Genomic DNA, 14,035 nt, shown 5'->3' with positions numbered 1-14,035 from the left:
AGATGGTTGTTTCAGAAAGGGCTCTGTGAGCTCATCGTTGCAGGGGGACAGCTTCTACCCCAAGTCACCCAGTGTTACAAAATCTTAGTAATAACTTTTCCATTAACACACAGGAATGTATAGTCTAAATCTGTATAGTTTAGTACTTTGTTAACTAGAGGCCATTTGGCTTTCTATTAAGTTCTTGTTCACCTTTACTTCTTTTCCACGAGTTTTAGAGGATTCTAAGTCTTTTGCTCTACTTTAAATCTCGTTCCTTCCTCACTTACCATATTTCCATGAACTTTCATTTTGCTGAAACACATGAAGACCCTTATGGAATATGCTCCGAATTTCACAGAGGGAATGCTGCCACGAGGGAAAGACACATTCTTTTCAAAGTCAAAACTCAAGTCAGTTTGGACAGATAGTCAATGTGGTGACCTCAAAGTTTTGTCAGACACATTAGACAAACTTGCATCAAACTAATGTGCAGCACCACCAAGAGTTTAAGCAGTCTGAAGTTGAATTCAATGAAAATCTGATGGTTTCCAGGAGGGATAAGTGTGGGGCTGGGAGCGCAGATCCAATTCAGATGCTTATATGCATGATATGCATAAAAGTCATTGGGGGCTGAGATGTTTTGACTAGACAGGCATCTGATTAGTCTCATTTGTGTAAATTTAACTTAACTTTGTCCTAAAGTATGGATGCAAATCAAAATAAATAGCCACTCCCTTTAGAAAGAAATACTGAAGCAGTAAAACTTTCAAGAGCCTCTTTCAAGCTCTGGATTTTGATTGCTTGAACTTTTATATGACTTAATAGTGACAATCTTTATAAAAAACTGAATTCTTAATACTATGTTATTTCTTCTATTTCAGCATAACAGATCACATAACTGTTCTTGGGTTTCCAAATATAAGCAAGTGGCTACTTATAGGATTACATGGATGAAAGGGATATGTATATTCACATCCACTTACAGTCTCTATTTCCAGTGACCCATAACAGCGTGTTAATAACAAACACTTAAACATTTCTCATTCAATCCTACAAAATTTCTGCAACTATTACTATGCTAAACACAGCACTTAAGTTTTGATGTATTATTGTTGCTTCACAATTAAAATTATTATTTTTATTTTCACTGCTAGCTCCTTAAAAACCTCAACATAAATACTTTTGGCATCTCTCCTGCACACCCACTCTTGCTGATTTGTGGATCACTTTAAAATATTTAAATGTTTTTGAAGTCATCCATCATTTTCTGTCCTCTAATAACTACACTCAGGTGTGCAGAAATCATATTAGGTAGGGGTTTTTTTTCTCTGACCTTGCAATAACATCAATTTCTAACCAAACTAACAGAAGAGGAACTAGAGGAGCAATTTTACTCCTGTGCATGTGACTAGTAACACACATTTTTATGGATAGAAAAGAGCCACAAAAATCATCTAGGAACGTGAAAAAATAATGAGAACCCTAAAAAGCACAATCTGTTTAGCTTTTTCTTAAAAAAAACAACAACAAAAATAATATTGAGAAGTAACTTGATCACAGGGTAAAAGCACCTTCCTGGGGAGAAAATCGTGAGTCCTAAAGAGCTCTTTAATCCATCAGGGAAGGCATAACAAGAATCAACTACTAGAAGCTGAAAGCAAACAAATGCAAATGAAATAATGTAGAAAATTTTTAGCAGCAGGCATGATTAGTACTTGTATTTTCCTAGTACCTGGAAGCAAAATCATGGATCAGGGCTCTGTTAGGTGCTGGTAGAAAAACCCCAACCCCAGACCAAAAGAAGACACCCAAAACACAGAATCCCTGCCAAAAGATTACAAAAAGCAGGTAAGATGAAGTAACATAATAAATCAATGATAATAATATCTGATATGACAGGCAGCAGTTCCAGGCCATGCTTTCATGATACAAAGTGTTGAGTTGAGATACAGACTTATGGTGATTCTACGTATCAAGCCTGTTTTGTCCCATTCCCACCATTTCTCTACAGCTATGAAATGTTGAAAACTGATCCTTATTTAAAAAAAAAAAAAATCAGTACTAAAATCAGGGTTTTCATTTTTATTTTGCAACAAAATGCCAGTGAATACTTTTGCAAGTATTTTGATTTTTACAAATTTCAGTGAATGGGTTGAACAAATTTTTCCTAACAGTATTCCCACCAGCTCTTTTAACAGGAATTTGCTGCATTACTTGCAAGAAAAGACTGTATATCCCAGAGAAAAACAAGCAAAAGCAAAGTATGAGATTGTTTTGTTTTCCTCATAGCAAATCACTAGGCTTGGTGACCAAATCTCAAGCACTACCCATAGATAAAGCAGACATTAACAAAAACTGAAACTCAGACCAAGGTCTGGCAAGGTTTCTCTGAAAAAAAAATTATTATGCTACCAAATTCTACCATAAAAGATAACAAGATGAGCTTGTGTTCTCAGCACAATTGCTCTGGCACTGGAGCCTACACACCATCTTTGGTAGCTTACAAACACAGTAGGCCACTACAATTTGACTGTGAAGAAGATTAAAGGGGTAAGCCAAGAGCAAATTTTCTATTATTAAAGTTTTTGCCATCTATTTGTGAAATCAAGGATCAGAAGGATAGCCCCTGAAATTCATTGTGGAGAGAACTGGGAGCATCTCCTCTTATTTTTCAATGTGAAAACTTAGGAGAAAAGACCACCTTTGATTTCTGTTTCTTCATTTAAATGATTACCAAACTACAGCAACACCCCCCCAATGTCTCTTGCACTGAGAAGCTCTGGAGGGGCTAATTTTTGGGTGTGGGAATGCTGAAGGGAAAACAAAAGCTGAAGAGCTGAGGTCAATACTCCACAAATAGTCCCTGGGACTTGGAAGCAAATTGGATATAGCCATGGTGTTAAGCACCCATCCTTCTTCCTTCCCTTACTCCCTGGCTGATGTTCTGTGTTTCACCGAGCTGGATATTCACGTTCACAGGCTAGACAGAGAATTGGTTACAACCAGTTCTAAAAGCTTTCATTTTCCTCTTGTTTCTTGTTAAAAATACTTTGAGCTATGGCTATAATAAGTGACATTAAAAGAACACTGTTTCATTGCAAAGTTTAAAGACACTTAACAGCCTTACTCTTTGGCCTCGTGCGCTGTGCTGAATTTTTCCACAGGACTGCGGCCGCTCCGTGTGTGCAGAACACGGCTCAGGAAGTGAACCAGGGCTGTGCATCAAATTAGATTATTTATTGGTTGGTATTCATGTTGTCTTTAGGAGTTCTGCTGAGAACAAGACAGACAACTACAGGAAGAGAGCGATGGGCATGTGGTTAAGGCAGTTGAATGCCACACAGAACACTCAGTTCTGCCTCTGCCTTCACCAGCAGCAACCGTGAGCAAGGGGCGAGGCAGACCTCGCACCCTGGCAGATGGCCAACCAACCTCCTCTTCCTCATTTTCTGGGAGTCCAAACAGAAACACCTGGGGCCTTTCATGTAGAAATGCAAAGCAGATGATGCTAAGGGAAGGTTTGGGTCTTGAGGGAAAAATGGAGCTGGAGGCACAAGGTTAAAAGGCAGGAGAATCCATTTAATATCATTGACTTTACTACTGACTAAAAAAGCGGCTCAGTTTTCTCCTTGGTCTAGCAGGACAATGGTTCTTTTCTGTTCAGCGAATATGCAAAAATTCATCAAATACTGTGAAGCTCCTTAATATCATTGTAATAAGCCTACATAAACCAAAAAAGTTTTTCTGTTTGTCTGTATAGAAAGGATGCTTTGGATCTTTTAATCTCTTAATTATGGTACACTGCTACATACTTGCTTTGAAAATATATAAAACATAAATACTAACATGTATAGAGATAGAACACATCTGTTTTTCCTCTCACACTCTATTTATGGTCACACTCTACATGTGATTTTTCAAAGTCCTTCCTACAGCTTCTACCAGGGCTATAACTTCACTATTCAGTGAAACTGCAATATGGAATAGGACAGGGAACAGCACTTATTGTCAAAAAAAGGCATACACTGGCTCACAAAAAAAAAAAATATCTTCACTCTCAGTTGTATGTTGTGCAACCACAGCCACAGGAATGGAAAAGCAACAGGAACACTAGTAGAAGGGTCATTTCCTACTCATTTTATTACATCAGAGTATCATCATATTGAAAGCTTTCAGTAATAATAGGCTACCAAGTTTGCAAATTAAAATATTATACTTTGTGTCCAGCAAGAAATAAACAAATCTACCTACATCTTTAAAAATAACCTGAACAGTTTCACCAGTTACTCTGACTTAAAAATCTGAGCTAAAAGAAGGCAATTATCGCCTCCATTTTAGGTAGAAAGGCACTAAATGGAAAATCTAACACAATAATCAGAGCAATCATGAGGTTTAGGCACACAACAGAAAAGAAACAATTTAACAACGTCTGACAACATCCCAGGCACACAGTGTCTGAACATTACTAAAGTGGATGTGCATGAGACTCAACGACAACACCATTTTAAAGGATAATTTTCATCATTTAAGAAGCAAACAGACAGGAGAATGAAATAGAAATTTAGGTTCAGGCCTACAATCAGATCTTCAGAGTGAGAACCTGCAGTCACCAGAGTCCCATGAACTTCATCAGGTCCCCAGGCTATCGAGGTCCATTTGAACAAATCCAGTTGCAGGACCAGGACCTAAATATGTAAAGAGAAAAAGAATGATATCAGGGAACACAGCACACAGCTCTAATTAAAGAGACACCAAACTAATCACAGAAAAATAATCTGAGTGCCTAGACCATGACAAGATCTCTATTTTTACCTTAAAATGCTGCAGCTACAGCAAAGGCAACAGTAATTTCTTATGCCATGAAATTTATAAAGCATTAATTGATCACAGTGCATTCCCCTTCAGGCAAACACAAGTACCTGCAGTGTGTTTGCTCACCTCCTGTGTGCTGCTGCTTTTTTGTTGCTATATGTAATTTGTTTTATTATTTTTAATAAAAGAGAGTGGTCTAAAATCAATAAAGGTGATGTATTTATCTTCATCAGCTCTACATGGAGATTTCCAGCCTCTTAGTAACACCATGGCGAAAACCAAAATGAGATAATCTGCTTGTATTTTAAAACACTGTACAACTGACAGAAAGTAAATAATATTTCTATAAGAACTATCATTGCTATGACTGTCTGAAGGTTGTGAGAAGTTCTAGCTTGGCAGTGTATCTCCCCAAGGTTCCAGTAAAACCCCAAGGTAGCATGCACCTAGTATCATATAACTGCTAATGAGAAAAGAGACTAGCAAAAAAATGCCTACCTCATAATGAGGTTTGCCCACTGAAATACAGACTTTAACACAACAGGAGAGTGTGACAGAAGCAGTGAATACACCACAGGAATATCAGATTTATGGTGGCACAAGCACATGGAATCACAGGCTACACTGTGGGGAGCTGTGTCATCCACACTTCCACGCCAGCACTTCTCATCCACCCCAGGAAGGGGTCCATGCTTCCTCCCTACCTGAGGCTGTCTCTCAGCTCGGGAGGCCACAATGGCCAATTCGCCATGCCTGTAAATGTCATCACTGCACCTTGTTCCTGCACTAGCATGACCTCTCTGAGACAGCCAGACCAAAGACAGGATGGATTGTCCAGGAGTATGATACCATTCTTCCTATTACTAGGGCAGAGTTATACCTTCAGAGATCAGCATGTAACCAGACAAATCAATTTAAATACATCTTCTTCCCAAAAATGTTTAAGACAATCAACAATCTCTGATTACTTTTGTATCTCCTACAGGACGGCTTAAGATGCAGCAAGATCCTTTACATAAAAAAAATAGTAAGTTTAAAAACTCAAGATACATGAGGACATGAACATCTTAAATTCACTGAGACATTGATTTGCCTATAGCACTCAGGAGAGATAAGGACTCAAACTGCTATTATTTCTAGATATGAAAAATAGTAGTATATACAAAGTTTTTCTTGCACATGGACATTAAGAAGCCTTTTTTGCCAAGATGACACACTGACTTAGACATTTTTATACACATATGCAAGGCAGATGAGATTTCCAAAATTTGTGAAAAAAGGAAATATGTTTGTCTTTTTAGAATTGGTGTTAGCTCAGGACAGATAACAAAATCTTTTCTCCCATTTTAATACTGAATTCCCAGTTATATCCCACATGTATGTCTTGAACTGGTACATGGTAAAGAATCTACAACACTGGACTTCAAGTATAGTGTCAGATTTTGGTTATTTTATCCCCAGAGAGTTACACCTCAAACCTGGGGTTACTCTGTAGGCACACAGGGACTTGGGGGGAAGATGCAGCCGGCAGGGCTCAGCCGTGTGCAGGGAGAGGTCCCAGCCCCAGGACCCAGTATGCCCATGGGGTATATTTGCTCAATGAATTTATGATTTCACAAATTTTTAGCAAGCAGAGGGAAATTTATTGCCTTATATGGCTATCACTGCTCTTTCTTTGAACAACCTAAAACTATTGATAGGCCATTAATATCAAATTCTTTGCCAGAGTTACATTTCCAAAGAAAGGCACGTTTTAATTTCTTTTCCTGAAGCTTTATCTTTTTCATCTGGATACCTAACTACTCAACACCTAAGACAACCTTTCTTCTTGCTCTTGCAAACATAACATTAACAGTTTTGATTTCCACACCTGGCAGAAATTTATTGAAAAACAACAAAAAAGCTGTTCACATTTTTTCTTCAGGTTATGCCTCCTTGATACTAAAGCTGCCTCTTCTCCGGTTTAAGTGAGAAAAGCCTGGAAACAATTCTAACTCACACCTGTTTGCTACCATGTCCATACAACTACACACCACTGGAAAAGTTAGCCAAGAGCAGATGGATGTCCTCTGTCCTTTCTCTACCTGTGAGTTCCAGTACAGGCTGAAGGGGGAAGGAAAAAATGACTGTGGCTGGTACGGGACCTGGCTATAAAATTCTCAAGCAAACTGAAAGCTTCCTCTCCTGGGGGAATTCTTGTATCATTAGGCAGAATCAGAATAAGGAACAGAATCAATTAATTATTACTGAAATACTATGGAGTATTGTTATTAGAAGACTTGACTTCATAATTTAATTGTAAGGAAATTACTGCATCTGTGTTCACCATTACTACAAACCAAATGAAAAGATCAGTGCCTTTCCAGCAAATGCAAAACATCTTTTCATACTAGGTATCCCACTGTGACATTACAAATGAAACTCAACAATTAATGTCCAGTCCTTTGTGGCAGGTGGGGAAATATTCTAAGCAATATTATGTGGGAAGCAGTTGTAGGAGTGAAGAATGTCAAATACTAAATAATACAATTATACTTGAGGGCAGATCTTTACAATTTTTTCTATGAATGATTTAACTGTTGGTGACACACACAAAGCTGCACAGCTACAGCATCATCCTGCCTATTGCTCAGACATGTAACTCTAGCATCACCTTACCTCCCAAAGACACTCCAAATCCCAAGATTCAAATTCATAATTTGCAGATACTTTCAACGCAACATTTCCAAGATGGTATTTTTCTTAATCCTCCCAATCAGCTAAAGTATTCAATCAGGTTAATCATCATCATCATGTTTTGATTCAGCAAGATTTTGCTCTCTGCTTTTTGATTCAGCAACATTTTTTCTCTTTGCTTTTGACAAACACAGCCTAATATCACACACATTCACTCAGAGAACTGCTGCAAAGACCCTTTTCCTAGTCAGTCACTTGGAGAACACCTCACTATCTCCACAGCTCTCCCTGGCTACTTCTGCAGCATCTACCACTTCACTTTTAAGGTCCATCCTTGCTCATCACCACCACACCTATTACTCCTCAATCTTTGTCAGGAAGACAGCTGTGGTTTGCTCATGTTTGAAACCAGGCCAATTTTCATAAAACATAAAGCTCAAAAGACCATGAGATCATACTGTTTAATTTAATTGTTATGTTGTTTTTGGCTAAAACACTTTAAAAACCCTCCACTTTTTACTGATACAAAAATAAATTTAAGGGATGCATCTTGTATCTCTTCCCTTCCATCTCCCACCTGCCATTCAGTGTCAGGAGTCCAGTTTCCAGCTCCTCTCATACCCATATGGTGTATTTTCAAACAAACTTCTTGTGCCTTTTTCTGTCTTACACCTTACACTTTATGGAAACTCCCTTAAATATCTGAAAACATACTGCATTACTGTTGTTCAAAGCTTTCTCTGAAATTCAGCTTACTAACGTGCCCCTACAGCCCCTATGAGCAAAATGTGTGGTAAGTAGTTATATACACATCACCTGTTTTCAAATGTCAAAAGTAAGCAAGAGTGGGATGTAGGAGACAGATCCTACCCTACAGTAAATAGAGAGAGGCTCCTTGGGAGAGATTTGGTTGAAGGAACTCCTGAAACACTGCAAAATGTCCTGTGCAGGAGTCTCTGCATGGAAATGGCCTAAGGAAATCAGTCTTTTGATTTAGTTACAGGAGTTGGATCCCTAAAGTATGAATGTTCCCTGACTACTAGCATTTCCCTTGTCCTCTGTGTATATTTTTCTACTTTCAACTGTATTATATTTTCACTGCTAAAATTTAAAATTGCAGACATCCTTTCCAGCACATGTCTGTGTGATGCAAAGCATCATAGGAACTAACTATTTCACAATCATACAAAAACAGTCTTACAATGCTATACAGCATTTCATCATACACATCCTGATCATGCAATTATCATAGCATTACACACATATGCCTGGTGGATGATGCACAGCTCTGTACACCAGCTTCAACTCTGGTATTTACTAAATTCCTCAGTCCTATAATAAAGACCTGGAATGTGTTCATGGCTGGCACCAGCTTTTTTCTCCCCATTGTGAATCATGGGCAAATCCTCAAGACAAATCAACATAGCTGAAGCAGCCGAGAAGGGAAAATAAGAATATTAGGAAGAACTAGGATATCAAGAAGAATTTAGTCATATAAAGGGTAATTCGATATTGGAATGGGCTGCATAAACAATAATCAAAAGTCACACGAGGCACCATGTAAAAGAGAAAATAGAATAGAACAACTGCTACTGGTGGTAATCTAGTTCTTGCTCCAGATAACAGAAAACAAGTTCTTCCAAAGCCCAAAGAGAAAAATGCCTCCTGAAGGAATCAAACAAAAAATGAGGACACAGTCAGTCATAGATAAAAATCTGATCAAAATCTAACCAGGGAAAATATTGAATTAAATTATTTGATTTCATGATAATAAATGTCCTTAATAGCAAAGAATTAACCGCAAAATGCTGAAAGGGACGTATTTGGTCAGGTGCAGTTGTCAATAATTCAGAAACTGGGGCAAGTGTCATGGCAGAAAATCTGCAGTTACTTCAGTTACTCTGAATGAAGGAAAATTATTAATCTAACCAAAATTAGTAAGTGGACCCCAGAAACACTAAATAAAGTTTAAGTTATGGTAGGCAGATAAAGACACATATTAAAATAAACCCATTTAAAAAAACCAGTGTGTTTTATGAGATTTCAAATTAAAGACAGAACTGTAAGGAACTTAGTGTAATAAAACTCAATGTGTTAGGCAAAGGGAGGGTAACAGTTACCTACAAAATCTCCAGATAAATTGATGTTAGTCACTAACATTTAGTCTCACATAGATTTAATTTACTCACAGTCTTACATTCACTTACTCACAAACACTGACACTTTAAAGGTCTGTTTAAAGGTCTGGCCAAGATAACTTCCATGAAAAATAAAAGGGCCATCAGCTATAAAGTCCTCACCCCATTTCAGGAGTTGTTTTAATTATCAATATCAATTAGACAAGTCATACAATTATAAAATGGTTTGGTTTGGAGGGGACCTTAAAGATCATCTAGTTCCAGCACTCCCTGCCATGGGTAAGAAGATCTTTCACTGGACCAGGTGCTCAAACCCATCCAACCTGGCCTTGAACACCTCCAGGGATGGGGCATGCACAGCTTCTCTTATTTATTCCAGTACCTCACCACAGTGAAGAATTGCTTCCTAACATCTAATCTAACTCTTTCTCCTTTCAGTTTGAAGCCATTAACCCTTGTCCTATCACTACATGCCAGTGTCAGGTGCAAGGGGGTGGTAGGATTGCATCTGTTTAATGGAAGTCAATCATTACATCAGTTATCCCATAATGGGAAAACACACCAGTTGTTTTAGCCTCAGGAAGGAACCAGGGCCCACTTCAGCAGTTTAGTGAAAAATCTCTGCTCAACACACCACTACAAAAAAAAAAAAACCCAGGCAGCTTAAACAATGCAAGACAATTAGAGGAAAACCAGTGTAATAGGATTATAAAGATCAATGCTGTGACCTTACCAGAAAAAAAAAATCCCATGTGAGGTACAGGTCACTCTTCCTCCAAAAGGATACTAAAAATATAGACACGGTTCAAGTGTGAACAGTACTAAACATAGAAAATATCATATGAAGAGAAATTAGAAAGTTTCAAATCAGGAATATTATGCATGAACATGTAAAGCAATTGCTCTAGAGAGGTCAGATCAGACATTTGTATGCTTTCTATCTTACAACACAAGAAAAATACAAAGGACTGAAAATGTGGAAAATTCAAAACTGAGCAGAAGAAATGTTTTTTTTTCACATCATATATAATCCATTCATATTGATTATCATGAAAATTCAGTTATTAATCTAAACACAATATCCCTATCAACGACAGTATAAATTAAACCAGTTACTACACAGAGAAATCAGGAAGCAACTTACTCGTAGTAAACATCAACTGAAGCATTAGGAGGTATTTTACCAGTCAAATGGGAAACTGTATTATGGTTTAAGCAAATAAGATAATGCCTTTGTAAAAATATAAATTAAAAAAAGGAATAGCAACTTGATTTCATTATTGAAATTTTATTCACAATCTCACAGCAACTCATTCTACAGTTTGCATTAAATACTATTAATAATCTAATTAACAACAGTAGTTGGCTTTAGAAGGTTTTGAAACAACTAAAGTTTGGACACATTGAGCTTTTATGTGAGCAGTAAAGTCAAGTACACGAAAAAGTAAAAACTGCATGATTATGAACTTGTTTACTCCATCACTGCAGGTTCTATCTAAAATATCTTTTTTCCTCATTTCCAATCATAGCCAGTTTCCTAGAAGCTTGTCTATTTTTCAAAGACCTGATATTGAAGTGTTCCCTTTATCACTTTTTTAAAAGATTATTTTAACAAGGATTCTCATCACAAATCTTGCTAACAAGCACCCAAAAACTGACTACTTACCACTCACCCACAGACAAGCCAGCTAGAATTAGCTTAAGCACTGAGCCCTTAGCATGCCACAACTATACTGCTTGGTTATCTTGATAAGATCATCCTGGTTTAGTTTGAAATGCACATTGTCACTGCACATACTGAGACCCCACACTGCCCTGTTGTATTAGCAATTACAAAACCATACATAACATTGCAACCTATATAAAACATATAACATTATCATTTTTCATCAAAGAGCAGAGTCTAATTTTATTAGGATAGACAAAAATGAAAGAGAGCATAATGATGTGCCTTCATATATTTTGGTTGATTTTTTCCATCATATCTGAGACGGTAAAGAGAACATGATATTGTCTGGAGGTGGGGGAGCAGGAGAGGATGCCAGCACTGTCAATGCAAGGCTGGGCTTAGTCAGGGGCTGGGTCAGGTAAACAGGGCAGAAGCATCACACAGTACAAGAGACAGTAAAAGCGAAGACTCATACATCAATAACAGAGCACAAAGAATCGGAAAGATTGCCTGGGAACTCTTTCCTGGATAGAGAGAATATGGCATGTACTAGGACACAAGAAACTGCGAGATTTAAAAAGCTACATGAACTTCATGTGGTGACACTTGAGTGTAGGCTCTGGTTCTGGTAGAGAAGAGAATTTCAGTCCATGGGCAGCTGTGGGTCTGAGAACACCTTACTGCCAGCAATGACAGGAAAATTGGAGTAAAAGCAATGCAACAGGGAGCAGAAAGGCTATATAAAATTTCTGAACCCAAAAGGCAACATCATCTGTGTTCTGAAAGCAGCAGACCATTCACCGCCACGATTCTAAGAACATAAAAATTATTCTCCTTGGGTAACTTACTCTGTTTTGCAGTTTCCATGGGCTGTGTATTTGAGTGCAAGAACTGTAACTTGCAGGTTTACCTTTCAGTTGTATAGTTTCTACCTGTGATCATTTTAATAACACATCCCATTAACAAATACTGTCACTTTCTAAAATAAAAGTGACATTTTGCTTTTCTAAAGCTATTATATGCTTGATAGTATGTTCTGAATGTACATAACTTGAAATATACCTCATTGGACATTTACCTGCAAAGTTGCCCCATGCTTTTTTCCTTTTAAGTAGAAGGTGGGCAAGAGCAATAAACTAAATTCATGGGAGAAAGGGTGTAAACTTTATTTCATTTAGATGTAAAGGAATTTATTGTTAAGGACACTTCTTTGCTCATTCCAACAGTACAAAAGCTATTTATTTGGTAATAGGAGTTTCTGGACTGAAACAGACATTTCTGAACTTGTTGTTGATGATTAATGTACAGTTTAAGAGAGCCATTACTTTGTGACAGGCACTACAGAAGCCAAGCGTCAGATAATCTATCAACTTCTGCTCCAGTCTAATTCTAATTTAATGGTTAGAACTCTTATTCTTACGGTCTTGTTTCAAATATGATACTACAAAGACTTCAGCAGGATACATAGTAGTTGCTGTAAAAGTCTTGTAGTGCGAATATCATGTAACCATTAAATTTGACGCATTTTAGCATTAGCCAAAGCACGTTTTTGAAGACGATCAAGCGCCACAATCCCCTGCACAACCACTGAAGGAAGAGCTAAGTTTCTGCTAGAAATGAACAAAGGAAGCCCGACATGAAGCCAGCTGGAGCGGCTGCTCGGCGTCCAAAGGTCCCTCCGGCCCCGGCTGCTGCCGCTCCCCGGGCCGCCGGCTGCGCCCTGCCGAGGGAGGGACAGAGAGGAGGCTCGACCCGCCGGGTCCTAATGCCGCCGAGCCCGGGCAGCAGCCTCTCGCCTCTCGCCCCGGCGGGCTGAAGGCACCGGGGCGATGCCCGGACCATCCCAGTGCAGAAATTTCTGGCCGCGCTGGCTCGAGGGCAGATCTCACGGGGAACACCCCGAGGCCACTCGGACGCGTTCATGTGCAACACGGTCCGTGCGCCGGAAACCGGCAGAGCTGAGCACCGCCACGGGTGGAACCACCTCCCCCCTGCCCCGAGAGAAAAGCACGGAAGGATTCCACGGGAAAAGGAAAAGGACGGTACCCCACCAGCCCCTGACATCGGTGCTCCTTCTATACTTGTAAGAAACCCTGATTTGTTTGTCAAAACACAGCCCCTTAGCTTTACCTGAGAGCTGCTCATCTTCATCACGCAGTACAGAAACAGAAAAAACGCTCTGGAACAGGTGGGAAAGTGAGAGAGCAGGACTAAAACTGTACATGGTGCAGCAGACATGAGCACGACTCCAGAATCTCTCCTGGCAAACAAACGAAGGCTCTTGACAAGCCAAAGACTGCAAGGAATCCAGCGAGGCAGCTTTTAAACCTCTAGATGTGGAATACACCAGCACATCCACTTTCTGGCTTGCTGTTGTTACTATGGTCTATTAAAAGCAAATGCAGCTGTACCACCCTCTGCACCTTCACACCATTCTTTCAAACACATCAGCTGGCCAGAGCAGTAATTTCTGACGTATTTTCACTTTGCTACCTCCTTCTTCTTGCCTGCACATCAACAGCACTTGAACATTAAACAGTAGACTTGTTATAACTTTATATGTCGTAATACCATTTTAGTGAGACATCCTTAAGTGACCTGAGACGACTTGGTCTGGGGGCGCTAGAACTGCAAACAGGATTGAAACAGTTGCCTTTATTGCCTTCCAGTGTTTCCTGTGCAATTGCGATCAATGTTGTTAACAGTTTGCACATAGTTTTCATTAACGTGCCTAGTCTTGCTGCCAAAGCTGACAGGG

The 14,035-nt window shown here is 38.9% G+C and overlaps 1 long non-coding RNA gene across 3 annotated transcripts in view; it reads right to left on the bottom strand.

The window, feature by feature from the left end:
- Positions 1 to 4,107: 4,107 nt before the first annotated feature.
- Positions 4,108 to 14,035, bottom strand: part of LOC121342037 — a 32,009-nt gene continuing 22,081 nt past the window's right edge. For 2 of the 3 annotated variants that reach the window (XR_005953495.1, XR_005953494.1), the window contains one exon: positions 4,108 to 4,667. This is a non-coding gene — a long non-coding RNA (uncharacterized LOC121342037). Of the gene's footprint in view, positions 4,668 to 10,341; positions 10,395 to 14,035 lie in introns of all 3 variants that reach the window. The other variant, XR_005953496.1, reaches the window with a different exon arrangement.

The sequence above is a fragment of the Onychostruthus taczanowskii genome, unplaced genomic scaffold, assembly GCF_017590055.1.
Source record: "Onychostruthus taczanowskii isolate IOZ18803 unplaced genomic scaffold, ASM1759005v1 scaffold50, whole genome shotgun sequence".
Taxonomy (NCBI): Eukaryota; Metazoa; Chordata; class Aves; order Passeriformes; family Passeridae; genus Onychostruthus; species Onychostruthus taczanowskii.
This window is presented reverse-complemented; position numbering and strand designations above follow the sequence as displayed.